We start from the raw sequence: 26825 nt of genomic DNA on the forward strand, positions 1-26825 counted from the left end.
AAAAAACCAGCGAAATAAAACGGGTGGGAGGTGGGAGGAAGTACCAAAGAAGTACCAAAAAAGACCGGGTGAGGTGGGACGAAAATAAAACCCGGAACGCGACCTACCAACTGAGACATTAGGAGTAGAGATAATACCCGATTAAGTCTTGTTTGGTACTCTTCGTCCTTCATACGTAAGACAAGTCATTAAGTCAAGCACTTACATTGTTGCCCCGACACTCTGGATCAACGCTTGATGCATGGCCACTGACTCACCCTGTTAACTAGCTGGAGTATATATAAGACGCTTGATGCGCAGGCCCCGAACATCACATCCATCACTAGCAGCAATTCATAGCGGAAATCAAAGACGCTTGATCGGTTGGGGGCAGCAATGGCCACATGTGTTAGTGTGCTCGGGGTGGGCTTCCTCTGCCTGCTTGCAATGTTGTCGCCGTCGGCGCAGCAAGCCCCGCCCCCCGACTCCCCAGATTTAAGCTCGTCAATAGACACAGACACCCCACCTCTCCCTGACATACGCCCGCCCCCGAGCTCCCCGCGCGGCTATGAGTTGGACGTGGCCCCCAGGAACGTCACGTGCAAGGATACCGACGGTAAGCGGCCGGGGTGCACGGGAACTTGCCCTCGCGCTGCCCCCAGTGCATCGTCGTCTGCCCCAACTGCAAGACACTATGCCGTAAATACCCACATATTGTTGGTTGCTTGCACGTATTACATCTAAATACATCTGTTTGAGCCACAAGTAATTCCGGATGGAATGCATGTACCCACTTGCTGGTGCAGATGACGAGGTACAGATGCCAAGGCCGGTGCCGCCGCCTGCCATGTTTGTGTTCGGAGATGGGGCGTTCGACAACGGCAACAACGGATACTTGGAGCCCCCTAACTACCCCTACTCTTTTTTTTTGCGGGTGAAACACATCTATTAATTAACCAGAATCACTAGAGTCTTTATGACATAAAGCGGCAACCTCATCAGGTACGCACCCTAGCCAAACAGCAGTTTTAGGGAGCTCTCGTCCCATCCTTGCTAGGGCGTGGCTGACCAAGTTTTGGTCACGTCCAATGATCTTGATTTCATGCGGTCTAGTACTAAGAAGATGCTGAGTCTCATTGACCATGGCTGCAACAGGAGATCTATCCACTTCCTCAGCGTTGATCATACATGCTAAGGCCGTGCAGTCCGTCTCCACCAGGAGCTGCTCTGAGCTTCTGTCGAGGGCCAGCGTGACACCTTCCATGAGAGCCGCGGCTTCCGCTTCCAGGGCACTGGCACATCGTTGTATAAAACGGCATGATGCGAAGATGATAGAGCCACTGTGGTCGTGAAGTATCATTCCAGCTCCACCGCTGCCATCCTCGTTCATCCACGAGCCATCCACATTCAGTTTTACCCACCCCATCGGTGGCTTCTTCCATCTTTCTGTTGGTGTTGGGCATCCCTTCCTCATCACTTGTTGGCTTCGATCTCCTCCTTGATCAATATAAGAGACCACAGTCTTCCCCTTCACAACATCAGCATGTGGATGTTGTCGTATGCTCAGGAGTGTGTCGATGTAGCCACATAAGAATCTGCATGATGCTTCTACTGGTGGTGCTGGTTTGCCGTGGTAAACTTCATTGCGAACATGCCAGTTACGCCAAAGTGTCATGATCACAGGGAGACGCACATCTTCCGTGCATCCATCTAGCAGGTGGATGATCCATTCAGAGCCAGTATTGATGATGGTCTCCACCTTGGGCATTCTCCATATATCGGCCATGGCTTTCCAAAGACTCTGGGCCAAAGGACATCTGCATAGTGCATAAAATGTATCCTCGCTCCCCATGCCACATAGAACACATGTATCAGTAATCTCAAGAGTGCGAATTTTTTTACTTTGTAAAGTGGCCAAAGAATTTGTGGCGACCCGCCAAGCAAAGACTCGTACCTTTGGGGGAGCAGGGCACCCCCACACTACCTTCCAGACGGCACGAGTGCCGTCCGGTGCCCTGCTCGTGGCGCACGCGGTGGTGCGGGTACGTTCCTCCAACGCCGTCTTGTAGGCGCTGCGAACAGTGAAGACTCCATGTGTGTCAGGTGCCCAAGAAAGTACATCCTCCAGTCGCCTAGGGCTGGCCTTGATCCCCAAAATGCATTGGACATCAAGGTCAGAGAAGTGTTGCTGCAGGAAGTCCACTCGCCACCGGCCATTAGCATCAAGAAGTTCAGAAACCCGTCTGAGCCGGCAAGTAGCTCGAGGAGTGATTGGCCGGTAGGACGTGGGCCTCGGAATCCAAGGGTCCCGCCAGATGCGTATATGCTCGCCATTACCCACTCGCCAGATGAGCCCTTTTTTAAGGAGCTCGAGGCCGTGCTGGATGGCATGCCACATCGGCGATGAGTTACATGAAAAGACAGTGTCCTTGAGAGACCCATTAGGATAATATTTCGCCTTCAAAACCTGAGAGCATAAGGACTCCGGTCTGGTTAGAAGGCGCCAGGCTTGACGTGCAAGAAGTGCTTGGTTAAATAAACGGAAATCTCTGAACCCTAGTCCACCCTTTCCTTTTGACTCTAGCAGTTTATCCCATGCAAGCCAATGGGTCTTCCTCTGTCCTTGCTTCGAACCCCACCAGAAGTTCCTCACGAGTCGTGTGAGATCTTGCCGATGCCATTGGTACGTGTGTGCACACCACATCATACACATAATATCTCTTCAGCGCCGATCATGTTTGATGGATTGTTTGGTTGATTTCACGGTGCCCAGCATACGCTATTGGATTCCCGCAAAGCCCTCTACCTTTCATGTCGTTGCGTGGCCGGATCAGTATGTGGGGCGCCAACTACGCTTCCATGGGTGCTGGGATTCGGAACTCCACGGTAAGTCGTCAACCAATTCCACTTTATTTGCACTCATTTTAGAAAAACAAATCGACGAGAATAGAAATAAGAGAAGAAACGAGAGATGCGTGCAGAACGGAGAGCGGAGCATCCCTCTTTCGCAGCAGCTGGAGGACTTCAGGACGACGAGGGCCCTTATGGGGATAATGCTAGGGGGTGAAAGCCAAGCTGAGCGCGTACCTGTCCAAGTCCATCTTCCTCCTCGGCATTGGCGGTCAGGACCTCGACCCAAGATGGAACATACACCTCGCAAATTCGACCGAGATCCAGAGCCTCGTTGCCCTATACGGGGAGGCCGTCACGTCCCTCTACGACATGGGCGCTAGGAAGCTGGCCATCGTCAACGTTGGGCTCATCGGCTGTGCGCCCCAGATCTTCGACTACAGGTACGGTTGCGACCAGAGCATGAACGACCGTGCCGCCGCGTTCAACGCCGCCCTCAAGCCCGTCATGTCTAGCCTTGCGTCAAAGAAGAAGGGCCTTTTCTACTCCATCGGGGACTTTCATAGCTTCACCACCACCGTCTTCGCCGACCCGTCAGCTTATTGTACGTAAACAGCCCACGGGTACGATACTCATGAGAAGCAGTCTAGGATTTATCCTCCTTTTATTTATTATATTAGGAAAATGAGAAGCTGTTCGTTTGAGTATTTATGTTATTTTAATTTATTGTGGTTTGCTTAACTAGTTGTTCTGTTGTGCGTGGTGCAGGGATGATGAACACCCAGGACTCGTGTAGCTTCAAGGACCACCCAGAGAGGATGTGCTCTCCCCAGGAAGAGTACTGGTTCTGGGATTCAGAGTTCATGACGGATCAGGCATGTAGGCTGACGGCCACTGCATTTTACTATGGACCGCCTCAGTTTACGGCCCCAATGACCTTCAAGGCACTGCTGGAGAAATAATACTCCAACTCCAATTGTGTGGCTCCCTCAGCAACCGGTATATAGCAATAAGTACGCCATGAATGAAGAATAAAAATAGGCTATTCCAGCCTTCTACTACCCATGATGAATAAGATGATGAATCTTCTTTGCACCACTGTCTATTCGCCAAATAGTGTTCTCCCGTACGTATTGTGATAGGCGCAGATTGTCTCACATAAGGGCATGGCCATCGCGTCACCCTAAACCTGATGCCCTACAGGCCAGCTAGGTTCGGATGCCACTGTGGCGATGCAGGTATAGCTTACAAATGACAGGCGCAGCTTGCAGAGGAGACGGCCACTTCAGTTGAAAAAGTGAGAAAGGTTCAGAGAGAGAGAGAGAGAGTTAGAGAGGGGGAAGAATAGGAGAGGATGGCGACCTTGCTGCGCGCTGCATGGGAGATTTCTGGCGCTACCTAGACCCCACGAGATGACAACTTGCGCTGGGCACTAGAAAAACATAAGACGAGGATAACTGCCACACGTGTGGGCGTTAAGGAGCCTGCTCACACGTTTTGTGTGATGTCTAAGAGGACCAACCCACACGCCTACGTGTGGGCAAAACAACTAGCGTCCACACGCCTCTTTTTTTGTTGTTGCGGTCCCTCTCACATGTCTACGTGTGGGCAAAATGCATAACGACCACACGTCCTCTTTCAGCCACATACCTCACGGTCCCGCACGCCCCGCGTGACAGTCACCACGCGTCCCGACAGTTACCATGGTCTGGACCTTCTTCAATGTCCGTTTAACTGCAGTTGCCATGTCGCTGAACTACAGTTGCCATGGTTGCTCAACTATAGTTGCCATCTCAGGTCAAGTGCCAGATGCCATTTTGGACAACTGCACCTGTTGCCATGTATGGTCTGGTTTACTATAGTTGCCATGATTTGAAAACCTTAGGAGTTGCCACCTACTAACACTAAGCAGTTGCCATGTATGATCTCGTTTACTACAGTTGCCATGATTTGAAAACCTTGGGAGTTGTCACCTACTAACACTAGACAGTTGCCGTGTAGCGCTACAAAAGAGACATGGCAAAACAACATGTTCGGGTAAAAGAGAGAGTTTCCATCTGCTTACAAGCACACTAGGGTAGTTGCCGTGTACCCTGCAAAATACATGGCAACTGACATGTTCGGATAAAAAAAGAGACAGTTGACATCTGCTTACAAGCACGCTAGGGCAGTTGCCATGTACACTGCAAAATGTATGGCAACTGGCAGCTTGGGTGTGCAGAGAGGAGACGGGTGTGTGGGCGAGATGGCAAATGCCCACCCACCAACCCTTGTGCGTGAGTGAAAACTGGCGTGTGGGCGAACTGCTAAACGCCCACACACCGGCCCCTCCGTGTGGTGAAACAGACATGTGGGCGACCGGGTGAATGCCCACACACCAGCCCAGTCCTACGTGGCACCACAAACATACCAAGATTCGTGCACCCACAAATGGACGCGGATCCACGCGTGCGGGTGAGATACAAACGACCACACATGTGGGCGTTAGTGTTATGGTGGTTTCAGATTTTTATGGCTAGGTGGACTATGAGACAGCACCAAACCGGTGCTTTCATTGTACATGCCCTAAGTTAGCTGACTTTGGATCGTTCACATGTGGGCCACTGTGTTGATGGGCCCACATGTCAGTCAATCCAATATCAATGGTGTTGGGAATAAGTCATGACGAAGCACGGTACGACCGGCGTCGTTGCGTTAGGTCAGGTCCGTGACGGCGCGATCGGCGTCAGTGCACCAGATCAGGTCCTCGGGGTTGGGTCACGGCCGTGTGTGTGTGTAGCGGGTGTGTGCGCATGTGCGTGGTGTGGTGGTACGTGAAAGTTATTTCCTCCGTTTCAAAATAAATAACTCAACTTTCTACTAAGTTAGTATAAAACTGAATCATGTATTTTAAAACAACGGGAGTAGGTGGCTAGGGTTGCATGGGGAGCGGCCGCGGTACGCGCCCGGCCGGGCATGCTGGTCGTGCATGCGTGCCCAGCGAAAACATTGGGGCTGCGTTGCCGTTAGCTACAGAACTGGATGCTCTTGTGTTTGTTACGTGGGGTGTGGTGCGACGCAAAAGTTTGAGCTCAGGAAAATATGCTGTACGAGCATCGGGCGTTCCTCACCAGGAATCCATCCGTGTCCACCGTGTCCTCCCCTACTTTTTTCTTTCTTCTTCCTTGGTTTGAGCCAGAGAGAGAGAGAGAGCAAGAATTAGAGTAGGGTTAAACCCCCAACAATCGGACTTTTGTTAGAGAATCCACACCGTGTCCGGCGGTTGGCCGCGGCTGTGGCAAGACGGGACAGGGCCAGGGACAAGCGGCTCTGGAGGGCGGCCTTCGGCTCGGGCTGGTGTGCTCGGGCGTGTTCCTTGGCGACGATGGCGTGAGGCATGCGGCTGGTGCATGCACTACTGGAATCATGATCTTTACCGTTAGCCAGTTCTTTGCCGTCTGCTAGCTGACGGTAAAGAAGATCTTTGCCATCAGCTTGCAGAAAACTGACGGCAAAGACAGAGCTGACGACAAAGATCATGTTTGCCGTCAGCCAGCTCTTTGAGCGTGGGTGGCCCACTAACGAGGATGACCTAACGGCAATTTTTTTTGCTGTCTGATAGCAGAAGTCAAAGCTTCTTTGCCGTCTGCTAGTGGACGACAAAGAAAGAGTGGCCAACCTAACGGCCGTTTTCCCCGGCCCCACCTCACTAGCTAGGCTCTTTGTCGTCTGCTAGCAGATGAAAAAGAGCTATGACCTAACTAAAAAGTGGCCAGCGCCCGTACCCCCACCCTTCTCTCTCTTCCCTCACCTCACCCGCGCCGTCGCCCCCGTGCCCGTGCCCGAGCCGCCCACGCCCCCGACCCCCAAGGCACCCCGCCCCGCCGCCTCGGAGCCAAGGTGAGTTTTTTTTGTTTTTTTTTTCTACTGTTCTTTGCTGTTTAGGTTTAGGTGTTATTAATAGGTTTAGGTCAGTGGTGGGTTTAGGTTAGTGCTAGGTTTAGGTTTAGATAATTAGAAGAAGAAGAAAGTTGAAAAAAAGAAGAATAAGTAGAAGAAGTGGAAAAAGGAAAAAAGGAAGAGGGTCGTGGATCGCCGGTCGCCGAGGGGATAGATGGCGGAGCCAGTGGGTCCCGCCGCTCCCGACGCCGTCGCCCATGCCGCCCCCGGTCCGAGCGCTGACCCGTCGAACGTGCTTCGCCATACCAGAGGGCGCCCGGGGACGAGCGGGTTTGTTGGTTCCTCGACGTCGATGGAACCCTAAATAGCAAGTATCGTCGGTGCGAGATACATGCGGACGTCGATGTCGAACACTACATCCACGTCCCACAAGTGACGCCGGGATCCGGTGTCCCGTGGCAACAGTTCTCGGGGTCGATGGCGGTCGAACACCTTGATACGTCCATTTTGCATCAGGCTTTTATATCGATATTTATTGCATTATGGGCTGTTACTACACATTATGTCACAATACTTATGCTTTTTGTCTCTTATTTTACAAGGTTTACATGAAGAGGGAGAATGTCGGCAGTTGGAATTCTGGGCTGGAAAAGGAGCAAATATTAGAGACTTATTCTGCACAACTCCAAAAGTCCTGAAACTCCAGGAAAGTCAGTTTTGGAATATATTAAAATATTGGGTGAAGAAAGCACCAGAGGGGGGCCACCCACCGTCCACGAGGGTGGAGGGCTGCTACCTCTTGAGCACTGCGTTGGATTTCCCCGAAGAGGAGACGATGATGCAGTAAAGTAACGTAAGTATTTTCTTCAGTTTTTGAGAACCAAGGTATCAATCCAGTAGGAGACCACGCACAAGTCCCTCGTACCTACACAAAACGATAGCAACTCGCAACCAACGCTTAGGGGTTGTCAATCCTTTCACTGTCACTTACGAGAGTGAGATCTGATAGAGATAATAAATAATATTTTTGGTTTTTTTGATATAGATAGATGCAAAGTAAAAAGTAAAAGTCAAAGTAAAACAAAGCAAGTAAATAAACTGATATAGATTGGTATGATGAGAATAGACCCGGGGGCCATAGGTTTCACTAGTGGCTTCTCTCAAGAGCATAAGTATTCTACGGTGGGTGAACAAGTTACTGTTGAGCAATTGGCAGAATTGAGCATAGTTATGAGTATATCTAGGCAATGATCATGTATATAGGCATCACGTCCAAAACAAATAGATCGAAACGATTCTGCATCTACTACTATTACTCCACTCATCGACCGCTATCCAGCATGCATCTAGAGTATTAAGTAAAAACAGAGTATCGCCGTAAGCAAGATGACATGATGTAGAGGGATAAATTCCTGCAATATGATAAAAACCCCATCTTGTTATCCTCGATGGCAACAATACAATACGTGCCTTGCAACTCTTTCTGTCACTGAGTAAGGACACCGCAAGATTGAACCCAAAGCTAAGCACTTCTCCCGTTGCAAGAACTACCAATCTAGTTGGCCAAACCAAAAAGATAATTCGAAGAGACTTGCAAAGATAACTCAATCATACATAAAAGAATTCAGAGAAGAATCAAATATTTTCCATAGATAATACTGGATCATAAACTCACAATTCACGGGTCTCAACAAACACACCGTAAAAAGAAGATTACATTGAATAGATCTCCACGAGAGAGGGGTAGAACATTGTATTGAGATCCAAAAAGAGAGAAGAAGCCATCTAGCTAATAACTATGGACCCGAAGGTCTGAAGTAAACTACTCACACTTCATCGGAGGGGCTATGGTGTTGATGTAGAAGCCCTCCGTGGTGGATGCCCTCTCCGGCGGAGTTCCGAAACAGGCCCCAAGATGGGATCTCGTGGATACAGAAGGTTGCGGTGGTGGAATTAGGTTTTTGGCTCCTGTTCTGATCGTTCGGGGATACGTAGGTATATATAGGAGGAAGGAGTACGTCGGTGGAGCTCCGAGGGGCCCACGAGGTAGGGGGCGCGCCCAGGGGGGCGCCCTCCACCCTCGTGACCACCTCTGGCACTGCTTGGAGTAGGGTCCAAGTCTCCTGGATCACGTTCGGTTGGAAAATCACGATCCCGAAGGTTTCATTCTGTTTGGACTCCGTTTGATATTATGTTTCTTCGAAATACTGAAAAAGGCAAAAAACAACAATTCCTGGTTGGGCCTCCAGTTAATAGGTTAGTCCCAAAAGTAATATAAAAGTGGAAAATAAAGCCCAATATAGTCCAAGACAGTAGACAAAGTAGCATGGAGTAATCAAAAATTATAGATACGTTGGAGACGTATCAAGCATCCCCAAGCTTTATTCCTGCTCGTCCTCGAGTAGGTAAATGATAAAAAAGAATTTTTGATGCGGAGTGATACTTTGGCATAATTTCAATGTAAATCTTCTTAATTGTGATATGAATATTCAGATCCGAAAGATTCAAGACAAAAGTTCATATTGACACAAAAATAATAATACTTCAAGCATACTAATCAAAGCAATCATGTCTTCTCAAAATAACATGGCGAAAGAAAGTTCATCCCTACAAAATCATATAGTTAGGCTATGCTTCATTTTTGTCACACAAAGATGTTCCCAACTTCTATACCCCCGATGACAAGCCAAGCAATTGTTTCATACTTAAATAATCTCAAACTTTTTCAACTTTCACGCAATACATGAGCGTGAGCCATGAATATAGCACTATGGGTGGAATAGAGTATGATGATGGGGATTGTGTGGAGAAGACAAAAAAGGAGAAAGTCTCACGTTGACGAGGCTAATCAATGGGCTATGGAGATGCCCATCAATTGATGGCATCATGAGGAGTAGGGATTGCCATGCAACGGATGCACTAGAGCTATGAATGCTCAAGAAAAGAAAACTAGTGGGTGTGCATCAACTTGCTTGCTCACGAAGACCTAGGGCATTTGAGGAAGCCCATTGTAGGAATATACAAGCCAAGTTCTATGATGAAAAATTCCCACTAGTATAAAAAGGACAACTTATGAGTCTTACTACATGAAGAACGAGGTGCTACTTTGAAGCACAACATATGAGACTCACTATATGAAGAACACGGTGCTACTTTGAAGCACAATATATGAGACTCACTATTGAAGAACAAGGTGCTACTTTGAAGCACAAGTGTGGAAAGAGAGATAGTAGCATTGCCCTTTTTATTTTATTTTTTTCGGGCCTTTCTTTTTTTTCTTTTTGGTCTTTCTCGTTTTTTGGGCAATGCTCTAATAATGATGATCATCACACTTCTATTGATTACAACACAAGGATTACGACTCAAAACTTAGAACAAGATATGATTCTATATGAATGCCTGCGGCGGTGTACCGGGATGGTGCAATGAATCAAGAGTGACATGTATGAGAAATAATGCATGGTGGCTTTGCCACAAATACGATGTCAACTACATGATCATGCAATGCCAATATGACAAAAGTAATGTATGTCATGATGATGATGATGGAAGTTGCATGACAATATATCTCGGAATGGCTATGGAAATGCCATAATAGGTAGGTATGGTGGCTGTTTTGAGGAAAATATAAGGAGGTTTATGTGTGATAGAGCGTATCGTATCACGGGGTTTGGGTGCACCGGCGAAGTTTGCGCTAACTCTCAAGGTGAGAAAGGGCAATGCACGGTACCGAAGAGGCTAGCAAAGGTAGAAAGGTGAGAGTGCGTATAATCCGTGGACTCAACATTAGTCAAAAGAACTCACATACTTATTGCAAAAATTTAGAAGTCATCAAAAATTCAAGTACTACGCGCATGCTCCTAGGGGGATAGATTAGTAGGAAAAGACCATCGCTCGTCCCCGACCGCCACTCATGAGGATGTACAAGCCAGGTACACTTCATGTTTCAAATTTGTTACACAACTTTTAACCATACGTGCATGCTACGGGACTTGCAAACTTCAACACAAGTATTTCTCAAATTCATAATCACCCAACTAGCACGACTTTGATATTATCACCTCCATATCTCAAAACAATTATCAAGTGTCAAACTTATCTTAGTATTCAATTCACTCAAAAGAAAGTTTCACATATCTTGAACACCAAGTATATTAACATTAAGCAAATTACCATGCTATTTAAAGACTCTCAAAATAATCTAAGTGGAGCATGAGAGATCAAATAGTTTCTTTAAAACAAATCCACCACCGTGCTCTAAAAGATCTAAGTGAAGTACTAGAGCAAAAATTATCACGCTCAAAAGATATAAGTGAAGCACTATGAGCAAAACTATCAAGCTCAAAAGATATAAGTGAAGCACAAAGAGTATTCTAACAAATTCCAATTCAAGTATGGCTCTCTCAAAAGGTGTGTACAGCAAGGATAATTGTGGTAAATTAACAAGCAAAGACACAAATAATACAAGACGCTCCAAGCAAAACACATATCATGTTGGTGAATAAAAATATAGCTCCAAGTAAATTACCGATGGAAGTGGACGAAAGAGGGGATGCCTTCCGGGGCATCCCCAAGCTTTGACTTTTTGGTGTCCTTGGATTATCTTGGGGGTGCCATGGGCATCCCCAAGCTTAGGCTCTTGCCACTCCTTGTTCCATAATCCATCAAAAAGAATTCACCCAAAACTTGAAAACTTCACAACACAAAACTCAATAGAAATCTCGTGAGCTCCGTTAGAGAAAGAAAACAAACGACTACTTTAAGGTACTGTAATGAACTCATTCTTTATTTATATTGGTGTTAAACCTACTGTATTCCAACTTCTCTATGGATCATAAACTATTTTACTAGCCATAGATTCATCAAAATAAGCAAACAACACATGTGGACGTCGATGTCGAACACTACATCCACGTCCCACAAGTGACGCCGGCATCCGGTGTCCCGCGGCAATAGTTCTCGGGGTCGATGGCGGTCGAACACCTTGATATGTCCATTTTGCATCATGCTTTTATATCGATATTTATTGCATTATGGGCTGTTACTACACATTATGTCACAATACTTATGCCTTTTCTCTCTTATTTTACAAGGTTTACATGAAGAGGGAGAATGTCGGCAGCTGGAATTCTGGGCTGGAAAAGGAGCAAATATTAGAGACTTATTCTGCACAACTCCAAAAGTCCTGAAACTCCACGAAAGTCAGTTTTGGAATATATTAAAAATATTGGGTGAAGAAAGCACCAGAGGGGGGCCACCCACCGTCCACGAGGGTGGAGGGCTGCTACCTCTTGAGCACTGCGTTGGATTTCCCCGAAGAGGAGAGGATGATGAAGTAAAGTAGCGTAAGTATTTCCCTCAGTTTTTGAGAACCAAGGTATCAATCTAGTAGGAGACCACGCACAAGTCCCTCGTACCTACACAAAACGATAGCAACTCGCAACCAACGCTTAGGGGTTGTCAATCCCTTCACGGTCACTTACGAGAGTGCGATCTCATAGAGATAATAAATAATTTGGTTTTTCTGATATAGATAGATGCAAAGTAAAAAGTAAAACAAAGCAAGTAAATAAAGTGATATAGATTGATATGATGAGAATAGACCCGGGGGCCATAGGTTTCACTAGTGGCTTCTCTCAAGAGCATAAGTATTCTACGGTGGGTGAACAAATTACTGTTGAGCAATTGACAGAATTGAGCATAGTTATGAGTATATCTAGGCAATGATCATGTATATAGGCATCACGTCCAAAACAAGTAGATCGAAACGATTCTGCATCTACTACTATTACTCCACTCATCGACCGCTATCCAGCATGCATCTAGAGTATTAAGTAAAACAGAGTAACGCCGTAAGCAAGATGACATGATGTAGAGGGATAAATTCCTGCAATATGATAAAAACCCCATCTCGTTATCCTCGATGGCAACAATACAATACGTGCCTTGCAAATCTTTCTGTCACTGAGTAAGGACACCGCAAGATTGAACCCAAAGCTAAGCACTTCTCCCGTTGCAAGAACTACCAATCTAGTTGGCCAAACCAAAAAGATAATTCGAAGAGACTTGCAAAGATAACTCAATCATACATAAAAGTATTCAGAGAAGAATCAAATATATTCCATAGATAATACTGGATCATAAACCCACAATTCATCGTTCTCAACAAACACACCGCAAAAAGAAGATTACATCGAATAGATCTCCACGAGAGAGGGGGAGAACATTGTATTGAGATCCAAAAAGAGAGAAGAAGCCATATAGCTAATAACTATGGACCTGAAGGTCTGAAGTAAACTACTCACACTTCATCGGAGGGGCTATGGTGTTGATGTAGAAGCCCTCCGTGGTGGATGCCCTCTCCGGCGGAGCTCCGGAACAGGCCCCAAGATGGGATCTTGTGGATACAGAAGGTTGCGACGGTGGAATTAGGTTTTTGGCTCCTGTTCTGATCGTTCGAGGATACGTAGGTATATATAGGAGGAAGGAGTACGTCGGTGGAGCTCCGAGGGGCCCACGAGGTAGGGGGCGCGCCCAGGGGGGCGCGCCCTCCACCCTCGTGACCGCCTCTGGCACTGCTTGTAGTAGGGTCCAAGTCTCCTGGATCACGTTCGGTTGGAAAATCACGATCTCGAATGTTTCATTCCGTTTGGACTCCATTTGATATTTTGTTTCTTCGAAATACTAAAAAAGGCAAAAAACAGCAATTCTGGGCTGGGCCTCCGGTTAATAGGTTAGTCCCAAAAGTAATATAAAAGTGGAAAATAAAGCCCTATATAGTCCAAAACAGTAGACAAAGTAGCATGGAGTAATCAAAAATTATAGATACGTTGGAGATGTATCAAGTGCGCGCCCTACCCCTTGGGCGCGCCCCTGCCTCGTGGGCCACCTGGCAGCCCCCTGATGGCCATATTCTGGTATAAGGTGTCTTTTGCCCTCGAAAAAATCGGAAGGAAGCTTTCGGGACGAAGCGCCGCCGTCTCGAGGCGGAACCTGGCGAAACCAATCTAGGGCTCCGGCGGAGCTGTTCTGCCAGGGAAACATCCCTCCGGGAGGGGGAAATCGTCACTATCGTCATCACCATCGACTCTCTCATCGGGAGGGGGTCAATCTCCATCAATATCTTCACCAACAACATCTCCTCTCAAACCCTAGTTCATCTCTTGTATCCGATCTTTGTGTCAAAATCTCGGATTGGTACCTGTGGGTTGCTAGTAGTGTTGATTACTCCTTGTAGTTGATGCAAGTTGGTTTATTCGGTGGAATATTATATGTTCAGAGCCTTTATGCATATTAATACCCCTGTGATTATGAACATGAATATGATTTGTGAGTAGTTACATTTGTTCCTGAGGACATGGAATAAGTCTTGTTATAAGTAGTCATGTGAATTTGGTATTCGGTTGATATTTTGATGAGATGTATGTTGTCTTTCCTCTAGTGGTGTTATGTGAACGTCGACTACATGACACTTCACCATTGTTTGGGCCTAGGGGAAGGCATTGGGAAGTAATAAGTAGATGATGGGTTGCTAGAGTGACAGAATCTTAAACCCTAGTTTATGCGTTGCTTCGTGAGAGGCTGATTTGGATCCACATGTTTCATCCTATGGTTAGGTTTACCTTAATTCTTCTTTCGTCGTTGTGGATGCTTGCGTGAGGGGTTAATCATAAGTGGGATGCTTGTCCAAGGAAGGGCAGTACCCAAGCACCGGTGCACCCACATATCAAATTATCAAAGTAACGAACGCGAATCATATGAGCATGATGAAAACTAGCTTGACGATAATTCCCATGTGTCCTCGGGAGCATTTTCCTTTATATAAGAGTTTGTCCAGGATTTTCCTTTTCTACAAAAAGGATTGGGCCACCTTGTTGCACCTTGTTTACTTTTGTTACTTGTTACCCGTTACGAATTACCTTATCACAAAACTATCTGTTACTGATAATTTCAGTGCTTGCAGAGAATACCTTACTGAAAATTGCTTGTCATTTCCTTCTGCTCCTTGTTGGGTTTGACACTCTTACTTATCAGAAGGACTACGATAGATCCCCTATACTTGTGGGTCATCACACCTATGAGAATTTTTCTTGCAGCCTCTGTGATGACGATTAAAAGCGAAGTGTTGAAACTTGAAACACCCAAACTGACTCAAGTCGGTTTGGTTGTTTGAAGTTTCAAAACTTGGGTTTAATCCTCATCGCAGAGGCTGACAGACAAATTCGCCAAGGTGTTCGACCGTCAGCGGCCCCCAGAACTATTGTTGCGGGACGCCGGGCGCCGGCGTCACTTGTGGGACGTGGATCTAGTGTTCAACGCCGACCGCCACATGTATCTCGCACCGATGATACTTGATATTTAGGGTTCCATCGACGCCGAGCAAACCCCTAACCCGATCGTCTTGTTGTAAATATTTAGTTAGGTTGACGGAAAAAACAATATTGGTATGTTACTCATTGTCGGTGTCAAAACCGGCCGATCTCGGGTAGGGGGTCCCGAACTGTGCGTCTAGGCGGATGGTAACAGGAGACAAGGGACACGGTGTTTTTACCCAGGTTCGGGCCCTCTCGATGGAGGTAATACCCTACTCCTGCTTGATTAATATTGATGATATGGGTAGTACAAGAGTAGATCTACCACGAGATCAGAGAGGCTAAACCCTAGAAGCTAGCCTATGGTATGATTGTTGTTCGTCCTACGGACTAAACCCCTTCGGTTTATATAGACACCGAATAGGGTTAGGCTTACACAGAGTCGGTTACAATGGTAGGAAATCTACATATCCGTATTGCCAAGCTTGCCTTCCACGCCAAGGAAAGTCCTATCCGGACACGAGACGGAGTCTTCAATCTTGTATCTTCATAGTCCAGGAGTCCGGCCAACGGTGATAGTTTGGCTATCCGGACACCCCCTAGTCCAGGACTCCCTCAGTAGCCCCCGAACCAGGCTTCAATGATGATAAGTCCGGCGTGTTGATTATCTTCGGCATTGCAAGGCGGGTTCCCCTCCGAATCCTGTGTTGAACAGTGTCCGGCTTCCTTGTGAATATCACGCTTCTTGGCTTCCACGCCCAATAATGGCCATCTTCCACGTGTCGAATGAATGTGAAAAGTCAGGGTATCTTCACAATTACCCCCCTTGCTGTGCAAATGAGCCGTCTATAAAAGAGACGGGTATCCAGATCCGGATCGCACCATCCTTCCTTCGTGAGCCTTCATCAGAGCGCCTTTGACAAAAAATCCATTCCATCATGGACAGTCGACGCGGCTCCTCCTCTCGCGCTCCCAGCCCTCAGCCCGGAGATTGGGGGAGATGCTCAGTACCGCACAGCGAATTGGTGGTGCTCCAAACCAAGGGATTCCTTCCCCCGGCCTTCCTGGTTCCGGTGCGTTCTGGGCTCGCCACTTATAAGGGTGGGAAGCAGGCGGAGAGCGTCCCCGATCCCTCTAAGGGAGAGCGGGTATGCTTCGTCTCTTACCTAATGAGAGGACTCGGATTTCCAATCCATTCGTTTCTCCGGGGGCTTCTGGAGTTCTACGGCCTCCAGCTGCACAACCTTACGCCTGCCTCCATTTTGCATATAGCGGGCTTTGTGGCCCTTTGCGAGCTGTTTCTGGGCATTGAGGCCCATTTCGCTCTGTGGAAGAGATTATTCTGCCTTGTGCCTCGTTCTCACGAAGGGTCAATATATCAAGTGGGCGGAGCCGAATTACGGCGCATCGCCGGGACCGGATACTTATCCGGAACCCCAAAGAAGGCGTTCGAGGACTGGCCCTCGGAATGGTTTTACATGGAGGACGTCCCGCTGCCGGATCCTGTTCGGATCGGCCTTCCAGAGTTTAGCAACGCTCCTCTGAAGAAGCGCCTAAGCTGGCGCCCGCGGAGCCCCCGGAGGGAAAATGACCGGGACGTCCTTTACTTGATGAGCCGAATAAGATTGCTGGCTCATGCCGGATTGACCATGATTGGAGTCATGGCAATCTGCATTATGAGGGGAGTTCAGCCGCTCCAATATAGGGGCCACCCCATGTGGGATTTCAACGGGGAGGATGATGCCACCCGCCATGGCCGCAAAGGGCCGGGATCGGTCACCGAACTGGTGAAGACCTTGTCCGCCATGTACAAAGGGCAAGAGGAGGATTTTCTCCGCGTCAGTCCACTGAGCGGGTTTTCTTCGAATAATCCTCGAAGTTGGGTAAGCGAATATCTTTGTGGCCTATCCGATCCATGTTCCCGTGGTTAAATATCTCATTTCACGGTTTCTACGCAGGAACTGCACCGAGCCGTGGAGAAGATACACAGCCCGCCTCCACAACCCGAGGATCCGGAACGGTCACTCAATCCGGCCTCCGAAGAGGACTCAGATATAAAGGTGGAGCTAATCGACGGGGTGTTCCATCAACTTAGCATCGACAATGCTTTGGTTGCCATTACGGCCGACTACCCCGGACTATTTCCGGCCTCCTAGGTAACCGTGACCGAAGTCTGGATACCATGACCCACCCGTGCTTTACTTCTAATCACCGCGTATTTGATGGTGTTTCGCAGGGGGTGCCTTCAGAACGGGAAGCCGAGCCTGCCGTGGCCGTCCAACAAGGGGCAGCTCGGCCCAGCAGGCGGAAAAGAAGTGCGGTACGACTTGAGACATCGCCGCAACGGTATGATGTGCCATCGTGTTTTAAGGAAAGGTTCCTGGGAGGCACACTGACGCTCGTGGTTTTCTTCAGGAAAAAGAGCGCTCGCCGGACTGAGTCCGGAGAAGTTGCCAATCGGACCTCCGCCAGCTAGGCTCAAAAGCCGAGTCCAGAAGGGGAAACAAACACGAGGCGTGCGTCGGATGCTCCTCCAACGGAGGATGCCGACAGACTGTCCGCCACCAAGTCGGAGGTGGAGAGCGCCATGAATCATAGGCGCCGCCGGACTATTCTACGTGACGCATGTTTCTCCCAAGAGGCGTTGGACGCCTTTAATTCGGGAGAAGCGCACCTCCGTGCCGCTCAAGATGGCCTAGCCAGAGCCACGAAGCAGTACGTGGAAGACATACGGGTAAGGAATTTTGACAGTTATATATGCCAGTAGCCCCCGAGACTTAAAATAGTTAGTATAACTGATTTAAGGATCATTTGGAATGCAGGTTCTTACCGAAAAGAATACCCGTCTGTCCCAGGAGCTTGAAGAGTGCAAGGCCCAACTTGAGGCCACACTAGCCGTGACCGGGGAAGCCATGAAGACTCCCTCTGGTAATATATGACCTTCAAAGTAGAAGTAGTTTCGCAAAGTGCAGCGTGTGCATAAATCTGACATTAATAGTGCAGATAGTGCCGGGATGGATCCGGACAAGCAACAGCTCCTGCGCCAGCTAAAGGCTGGCGAGAGCGTGCTTACGAGGGTGCGGCAGGAGAAAAATAACCTCGAAGATGCCAACACCCAACTGGGTGAGGAACTAAAGGATGTTCGTGCCCAGTTGTCTGACTCCGTAAAGGAGAATCGACGGCTTCGTCGCGGCATTTTCAGTAAGTGCTTAAACGAACTTTGAAAGAGTTCGGCGAGGAAGGCGACTAACATAAACATGTATGTAGGTTTGCTCGCAGGTCGTCCTGAGGAGGAGATGCCCAGTTCTTCGGGTGATCTTCTTTCGAACTGCGTCAGCTGCATGAACGAGTTCGGCAGGTGATGAAAGGCGTCGCCCAGGCCTTGTGGCCATCTATCTCCCTGCCCGAAGGCATTGGGGAGCTGGCAGAGCGGCTTCAAGGAGCACGGCGGCGCTTCCGACTATGGAAGATATCGGCCTGCCGTCAAGGCGCCAGGGAGGCCTGGGCCATGGTAAAGACGCGGTACACGAAGGCTGACCCAAACCACATGGCCGAGGTCGGACCTGTGGGGCCTGATGGGAAGGAGATCCCTGTAAGCTTAGTGTACGGCCAAGTAGAATTGGCCGCCAAGTATTCCCAGCAAGATTGTAAATTAGACAGCCTATTAGATGGCATTGAGGAGGAATACAATCAGTCGAGTTGACTATGTAATTTAATATGACATGAAAAATGTCTTCTAGCCGGATTGTAGATCGTTTGTCATAGCGGACCTTTTCGCTTCGACCTCGGGACCCAATAGTCCGGAGTGTGTCCGAATACCCTCGCGGTTATGTAAGAACCGGGGCATGCATGGAGACAAGGCGTAGGGGTCATTATTGCTGTATCAGACAAGTGCCCAACTAGTTATGTTATATTACATGGATAGTAAGAAACATCTTCCAGGGAGAATAGTTCCGTTAAGGGTTCCTTTCCCTGGGAGGCATGCCCTAAAGTGCATATCCAAACTGCTAAGAAAGCAGAAAATCATCTGGGGGCAGATGGATAAATAGTTAAAAATCATCTTTCAGTTCACCGACCGAATATTCCCTTAAGAACGCTAGCTTTCGGCTTCACCCAGTCTGAGGTACACATCCGGCTGACCCGGCAGTAACAATCGCAGAGGTGCTCCCTTTACCGCCTAGCCGAACAATCGGGAACGTAGGGGTAAGCACAGGAGCCAGGCAACCCAGCTTGGCCAAAACTTAAGTCATATCGATGCATATAATGGTGAATAAAAGGTACATGCGGAAGTTTGACACATGTGTTGGGCATAAAGCCCGTATAAATAAGCTTCTGTTAAAGAAGCCCCCAGGTATAATGAGCGCGGGTGGCGCGTCAAATATGTGCGAACAAAGCGCAAGCGAGCCTCTAAAGGCTACAAGAAGAAGGAGGAGGAAGGAGAGAAATAAAAGACAGCTAAAGTATAAATTTTGGACGGAGGAAGGAGACGAACTCAGAGTCCGGCGCTAGGCGTAGAATCTTCGTAGACGGGCTGCGTTCCATGGGTTTGGCTCGAGTCGGTTATCCGATGCGTTTCGCAGACGGTATGCCCCGCCGGTCAGGACCTGGTCGATGATGAAGGGACCTTCCCATTTGGGCTTGAGTTTTTCCTTTTTCTTGTCCGGCAGGCGTAGAACTAGTTCGCCAACGTTGTAAGCTTTGGCCCGTACTTCTCTGCTTTGATATCTTCGAGCCTGCTGTTGATAAAATGCGGAACGAGCTTTTGCCACGTCGCGCTCCTCCTCCAAGGCGTCCAGACTGTCCTGCCGATCGAGTTCGGCTTCTCTTTCTTCATACATGCGCAAGCGAGGTGAGTCATGAATTATGTCGCAGGGCAAGACTGCCTCTGCGCCGTACACCATAAAAAATGGTGTGAATCCGGTAGTGCGATTCGGCGTGGTCCGCAGCCCCCAGAGTACGGAGTCGAGCTCCTCTACCCAGTGCGTGTTAGATTCCTTAAGGGACCGCACTAGTCTGGGTTTAATGCCGCTCATGATTAGACCGTTTGCCCGCTCGACTTGACCGTTAGTTTGAGGGTGATAGACTGAGGCGTAATCGAGCTTGATGCCCATGTTTTTGCACCATAGTTTGACCTCATCGGCTGTGAAGTTGGTGCCGTTACCTGTGATGATACTGTGGGGGACGCTGTAACGGTGCACTACCCCTGATATGAAGTCTATCACCGGTCCGGATTTAGCCGTTTTAACAGGCTTGGCCTCTATCCATTTGGTGAATTTATCCACCATGACCAATAGGTATTTTTACTTGTGGGTTCCTCCCTTAAGGGGTCCAACCATGTCAAGCCCCCAGATAGCGAACGGCCAGGTGATGGGTATAGTTTTGAGGGCGGTGGGTGGCATGTGGCTTGGTTAGCAAAAGCTGGCAACCGACGCATCGTTGGACTAAATCATGCGCATCTGCCCGGGCCGTCGGCCAATAAAATCCTGTACGGAAGGCCTTGCCTATAAGGGCGCGGGCTGCGGCGTGGTGCCCACCCAGTCCGGCATGAATGTCAGCCAGGAGGTTTCGCCCTTCCTCTTCGGAGATACACCTTTGAAGGACTCCTGTTGTGTTTTTCTTATAGAGCTCTCCCTCATGGACTTTATAGGCTTTGGATCGCCGTACTATGCAGCGAGCCTCATTTTGGTCTTCGGGGAGTTCCTGCCTAGTTAGGTAGGCTAGGAATGGCTCCGTCCACGGGGCAATAACCGCCATTATTTCGTGGGCGGAGGGTGTTATCTCGTTGGCAGAGCCTCCGATTGTGTCAGAGTGTTCGATGTCAGGCAGTACGGTTGGGTCCGGATTGTTATTTCCGGACTCCCCTTCCCATAGTACGGATGGCTTGAACAGCCGTTCCAGGAAGATGTTGGGCGGGACGACATCGCGTTTTGCGCCGATGCGTGCCAATACGTCCGCCGCCTGGTTGTTATCCCGGGCTATATGATGAAATTCGAGCCCTTCGAACCGTGCTGTCATTTTTAGGACCGCGTTGCGGTACGCTGCCATTTTCGGATCTTTGGCATCAAAGTCTCTGTTTATTTGAGATATCGCGAGGTTTGAATCCGCGCGCACCTCTAGGCATTTAATGCTCATGGAGACTGCCATCCGGAGGCCGTGCAGAAGGGCCTCGTATTCGGCTGCGTTGTTGGAGTCCGTGTACATTATCTGGAGGACGTATTGGACTGTGTCCCCGGTTGGGGACGTCAGGACGACGCCAGCCCCCAGGCCAGCCAACATTTTGGAGCCGTCGAAGTGCATGATCCAATTGGAATATGCGCCGTACTCTTTAGGGAGTTCGGCTTCGGTCCATTCGGCAACGAAATCGGCCAACACTTGTGACTTAATAGCTCGTCGTGGCTTATAGGTTATGTCGAATGGGAGGAGCTCGATGGCCCATTTGGCAATGCGGCCCGTCGCGTCGCGGTTGTTCATAATGTCGTTAAGAGGTACTTCGGAGGCTACTATAATCGAACACTCTTGAAAGTAGTGTCGCAGCTTCCGGGATGCCATGAACACCGCGTATGCTATCTTTTGATAATGTGGGTACCAGGACTTGCATGGAGTTAGGACAGTCGACACATAGTAAACTGGTTTTTGAAGAGGGAACCTGTGTCCGTCCGTTTCTCGTTTGACGACGAGCACCGCGCTAACAACTTGATGTGTTGCGGCGATATATAATAGCATTGGTTCGCCCATGTTGGGCGCGGCCAGGACCGGATTTGTTGCCAATATGGCTTTTATTTCTTCGAGTCCGGCCGTGGCGGCATCCGTCCACTCGAAGTGTTCGGTGCGCCGGAGGAGGCGGTAAAGGGGTAACGCCTTTTCTCCCAAACGGGAAATAAAGCGGCTTAGAGCCGCTACGCATCCAGTCAATTTTTGTATTAGTTTGAGGTCTTTTGGAATATCCAATTGTGACAGAGCTCGGATCTTGGCTGGGTTTGCTTCAATTCTTCTACCGGACACAATGAAGCCCAAGAGCTTTCCGGCTGGAACGCCGAAGACGCATTTTTCCGGATTGAGCTTAATGTCATATTTTCGGAGATTGTCGAATGTGAGCCTCAAGTCGTCTACTAGAGTTTCGACATGCTTGGATTTGACGACCACGTCATCTACATATGCCTCCACTGTTTTGCCGATCTGGTTTGCCAGACATGTCTGAATCATGCGCTGATATGTTGCGCCGGCGTTTTTGAGCCCGAAGGGCATTGTGTTGAAGCAGAATGGGCCGTATGGAGTGATGAATGCCGTTGCGGCTTGGTCTGGCTCCGCCATCTTAATTTGGTGGTAGCCGGAGTATGCTTCGAGGAAGCACAATGAATCATGTCCTACTGTGGCGTCGATAATTTGATCAATGTGAGGGAGGGGGAAGGGATCCTTTGGGCAAGCCTTATTAAGGTCTTTGAAATCAACACATAGGCGCCACGATTTGTCCTTCTTTGGTACCATCACCAGATTTGCTAGCCAGTCCGGATGTTTTATATCTCTGATGAATCCGGCTTCCAGAAGTTTGGCTAGTTCCTCTCCCATGGCCTGTCTCTTGGGTTCGGAAAAACGCCGAAGAGCCTGCTTGACTGGCTTAAATCCTTTTAGGATATTTAGGCTGTGCTCGGCCAGCCGACGTGGGATTCCTGGCATGTCTGAAGGGTGCCAGGCAAAAATGTCCCAGTTTTCTCATAGAAATTCTCGTAGTGCGACGTCTACATCAGGGTTTAATTGTGCCCCGATGGAGGCCGTCTTTGTAGGGTCCGTTGAGCCATCCCTCCAGTACGGTTCCATGCCCTTTAGGGGGTTTTTGTTTTTTGGTATTTAACCCAGGTGGTTGGTGATGATGCACCCTTTTATTTCGGACTAGGGCTGTGTTCGGGGCCGGATTATCCCAAAATTTACTTTTGGTTTTCCAAGCACTCTGCATCACACAGTACTTTTGTACTATGGTCACCAAGTCAGGAAAGCGTGTAATTTCATGATGACTTATGGCGTTTAGGATTCCTTCGTCCGTGCAATTATTGCAGAAGAGTGAGATTGCGTCCTCCTCTCGGCAGTCCTTTATCCTGTCCATAACCAGGAGGAATCTGGCCTAGTAATGATGTACTGTTTCAGCGGGCTCTTGCCGAATTCGGGATAGATCGCTAATGTTTGGGTGGGCGGGTGGAACTGGATCCGGAACCCCGTCCAATCTAAGACTCAGGGGCTGAGAAGTTTCGGAACTTGGAAGTTTGGGTTTTTGGATGTTATCCAATGAATCCAACCCGCCGCCTGACTTTAAGTTCAAGATTTGATCGACATCCGTCCCTCCGCGGGAATCCGGCATGGAGGGGTCGGGAATCCGGACGTAGCTAGTCCTTAAGATAGAAGAAGAGTCGTCGTATTGTTCCTCTACCACAGCAACATGGTGGGTAGCCTGGGGAGAGTTGATCCCTCTCAGATTGGTTTTGGGCCCGATCTGGTCGTAGTTAGTGGCGACTCCCAGGGCGGCGATGGGATCCAAGAGCTCGTTCACGGAGGAGAGCTCGATCGGATCTAGCTGCTCGGCAAGTTCCGAGTTAACACGAAGATTGGTTTCGATGACCCGAGAAGTCATCGTCGGCGCGGCGGCCGAATTGGTGGTCATAAGGAAACCACCTAGCCGAAGAGTCTGGCCGGCGGCCAATGCTCCTTTGGCGATAATGTCGTATTTAAAGACGGGATGAGGAATCCTTCCTGACGGTGATGGCACAGAGGAACTCTCAATGAAAGCACCAATGTCGGTGTCAAAACCGGCGGATCTCGGGTAGGGGGTCCCGAACTGTGCGTCTAGGCGGATGGTAACAGGAGACAAGGGACACGATGTTTTTACCCAGGTTCGGGCCCTCTCGATGGAGGTAATGCCCTACTCCTGCTTGATTAATATTGATGATATGGGTAGTACAAGAGTAGATCTACCACAAGATCAGAGAGGCTAAACCCTAGAAGCTAGCCTATGGTATGATTGTTGTTCGTCCTACGGACTAAAACCCTTCGGTTTATATAGACACGGAATAGGGTTAGGGTTACACAGAGTCGGTTACAATGGTAGGAAATCTACATATCCGTATCGCCAAGCTTTCCTTCCACGCCAAGTCCTATCCGGACACGGGACGGAGTCTTCAATCTTGTATCTTCATAGTCCAGGAGTCCGGCCAACGGTGATAGTTCGGCTATCCGGACACCCCCTAGTCCAGGACTCCCTCACTCATCTTTCGATTTAAATGTGCAGTTTTTTCGTCACTGCGAGGGTCTAGTGTTCGACGAGCTCCACCCATGCGTCCGGGGATGAGCACAAATGACATCTCCTCGTCCCCCTTCATTTGCTCTATTCCGGTCTTCGTGCCGATGAAACTTGCTAGCTATAGGTGTCTTCAATCATCAGTATGCGTGACTACTATGCGTCTCCCGTTCGAAAGGGTTACATCTATAAATATGCATGCATTTGCATAGTTATAACCGTGATTCTTTCAAGTTGTCCAACGTTATCCATGGACAGCTCGAGTATGTGTAGATTGGGTTCGTTTTCCCATATGCTCTGCTCCGGATCCGATGCAGAATTTCGTCAGCGCCTCCTGTTGTTCTCCGGGTACACATCCTCTCTGCTTATTGCCGAGACGTGTATCAGGAGAATAGAGGGGTAGTGCTGCCAAAATTTTGCGTCGGATCCGGAGCAGAGCATGGGAAAACGAACCCAATCTACACATACTCGGGTGGGATTAGGACCTATCTTTACCTATTAGCCTCTAGGTTGCATGGACATAATAAAAGTGACAAACTCCATTAACTGATGAATATATACATGCTAATATATATATATATATATATATATATATATATATATATATATATATATATATATATATTTCTTATGTGTCCAGTAGCTAGGCAAGACGAGTGATCGTGCGTGGATGTACACCGGTCACACTAGGTAGAAAGACATGACCATTGAATGGTTAACAAAAACCAAGGAGTTTCTGAGAGCCGCATTTGCAAATGGCCAGAGGACAACCTGGTGCCCCTGTGCCGGGTGCGACAATTGGCACAAGAGGACAAAAGATGAAATAGGCAAACACCTGTAGAAGAGGGGTTTTACGGCAGTTATACGGTGTGGACATTTCATGGCGATTCTGCCAAACGTGCCAGAGCTGAGGTGCTTCATCGTCGCACCAACGAGCATGGTACCGGGATGGAAGACATGGTGCAAGACTTTGATGATGCTCGGGACTCGGATGATGAGATGGAGGAATCTGCAAAGGCCTTCAATGAAATGTTGGAGTCTTCAAAACGTCCTCCCCACGAGCACACTGAGCTTTGTCAGCTGGATGCCATCTCACAAATAATGGCTCTGAAGGCTCAATTCATCTTGGGCAGAGAATGCTACGACACGTTGATGACAGTATTTGGATGTTTTCTACCCAAAGGCCATGTACTACCTGCAAACATGTACCAGTCAGACAAAATCTTCCGTGCTCTTAAGATGCCCTATGAGAAGATACATGCCTGTGAGAAAGGATGTGCCTTCTTTAGGCTTCAGTATGCGGACTTGAACTATTGTCCCATTTGCAAGTCATCCAGGTATGTTGTGGTAGACAACGGTATGGGTGAGATGACGCAGACCAAAATCCCCGTTAATGTTCTTCGGTATATGCCAATCGTACCAAGACTTCAACGTCTTTTCATGGTCAAAGAGATGGCCAGACAGATGACATGGCACAAAGCGGGCAAAAGAAGCCAACTAGATGTAGATTGGAAGCTGATGATCATGCACACATAGGACGATGAAGCATGGAAGCGCTTCGATGCATCACATGATGACAAAGCGGCAGATCTGAGGCATCCTCGAGTCGCCATCAGCACGGATGGGTTCAATGTGTTTGGTCTGACGGCAGCCCAATACAGTTGTTGGCCCGTATTTGTCATTCCACTCAATCTCCCCCCGGACAGATTATGCAAAGAAAGAACATTTTCCTAATGTTGATAATTCCAGGGCCCAATTATCCGGGGAAGAATATGAATGTGTACATGCAACAGCTGAAGGACAAATTGCAAGAAGCCTGGGATAATGGGTTCAAGAAATATGACGCCTTTAACAAACGGAACTTCATAATGCGTGTCTGGTACATGTACTCGACGCATGACTTGCCGGCGTGTGCGCTATTCGTTGGCTGGTGTGTGCATGGAAGGTTCTCATGCCTCACATGCAAGGGAGCTCTTGAGTTTCATTGGCTTCAGGTCGGTCGCAAGTTTTCTTGCTTCGACATGCATAGACAGTTCCTGGATCCTCGCCAAAGTTCAGAAAAGACAAGAAGAACTTCATCAAAGGTAGAGTTGTCGAAAACTCTGTACCACCTGTGTTGACATGCCAAGAGACCCTGGATCAGTTAACGTTCTTGAGCGAGATCCAGAGCGTCTAGGGTATTTCAAGGGGAATAATTCGAAACACGCCTAGACTCACAAGACATGCTTGTGGGATCTGCCTTACTTCAAAGACCTCATTTGCCCACACAACATCGACGTGATGCACACTGATAAGAATATCGCCGAGGCACTTTTTGGTACATTGTTCGGCATAGAGGGGAAGTCAAAGGATAATACTAAGGCTAGAGTCAATCTGGAGGCGCTATGTGATAGACCGTTACAAAACATGCAACCATCGAAAGGAAAGTAGAACTGGACAAAGCCAAAGGCATGGTTCAATCTTGGAAGCCCAACTATGAGGGAAATTATCCTGTGGGTGAAAATGCAGTTGATGTTCCCCGA

At 48.5% G+C, this 26825-nt stretch overlaps 1 pseudogene; it reads left to right on the forward strand.

The window, feature by feature from the left end:
* Window positions 1–375: 375 nt before the first annotated feature.
* Window positions 376–3791, forward strand: LOC123101136 (GDSL esterase/lipase At5g45670-like; annotated as a pseudogene).
* Window positions 3792–26825: the final 23034 nt, after the last annotated feature.

This window comes from Triticum aestivum, chromosome 1B, assembly GCF_018294505.1.
Source record: "Triticum aestivum cultivar Chinese Spring chromosome 1B, IWGSC CS RefSeq v2.1, whole genome shotgun sequence".
Classification (NCBI taxonomy): Eukaryota; Viridiplantae; Streptophyta; class Magnoliopsida; order Poales; family Poaceae; genus Triticum; species Triticum aestivum.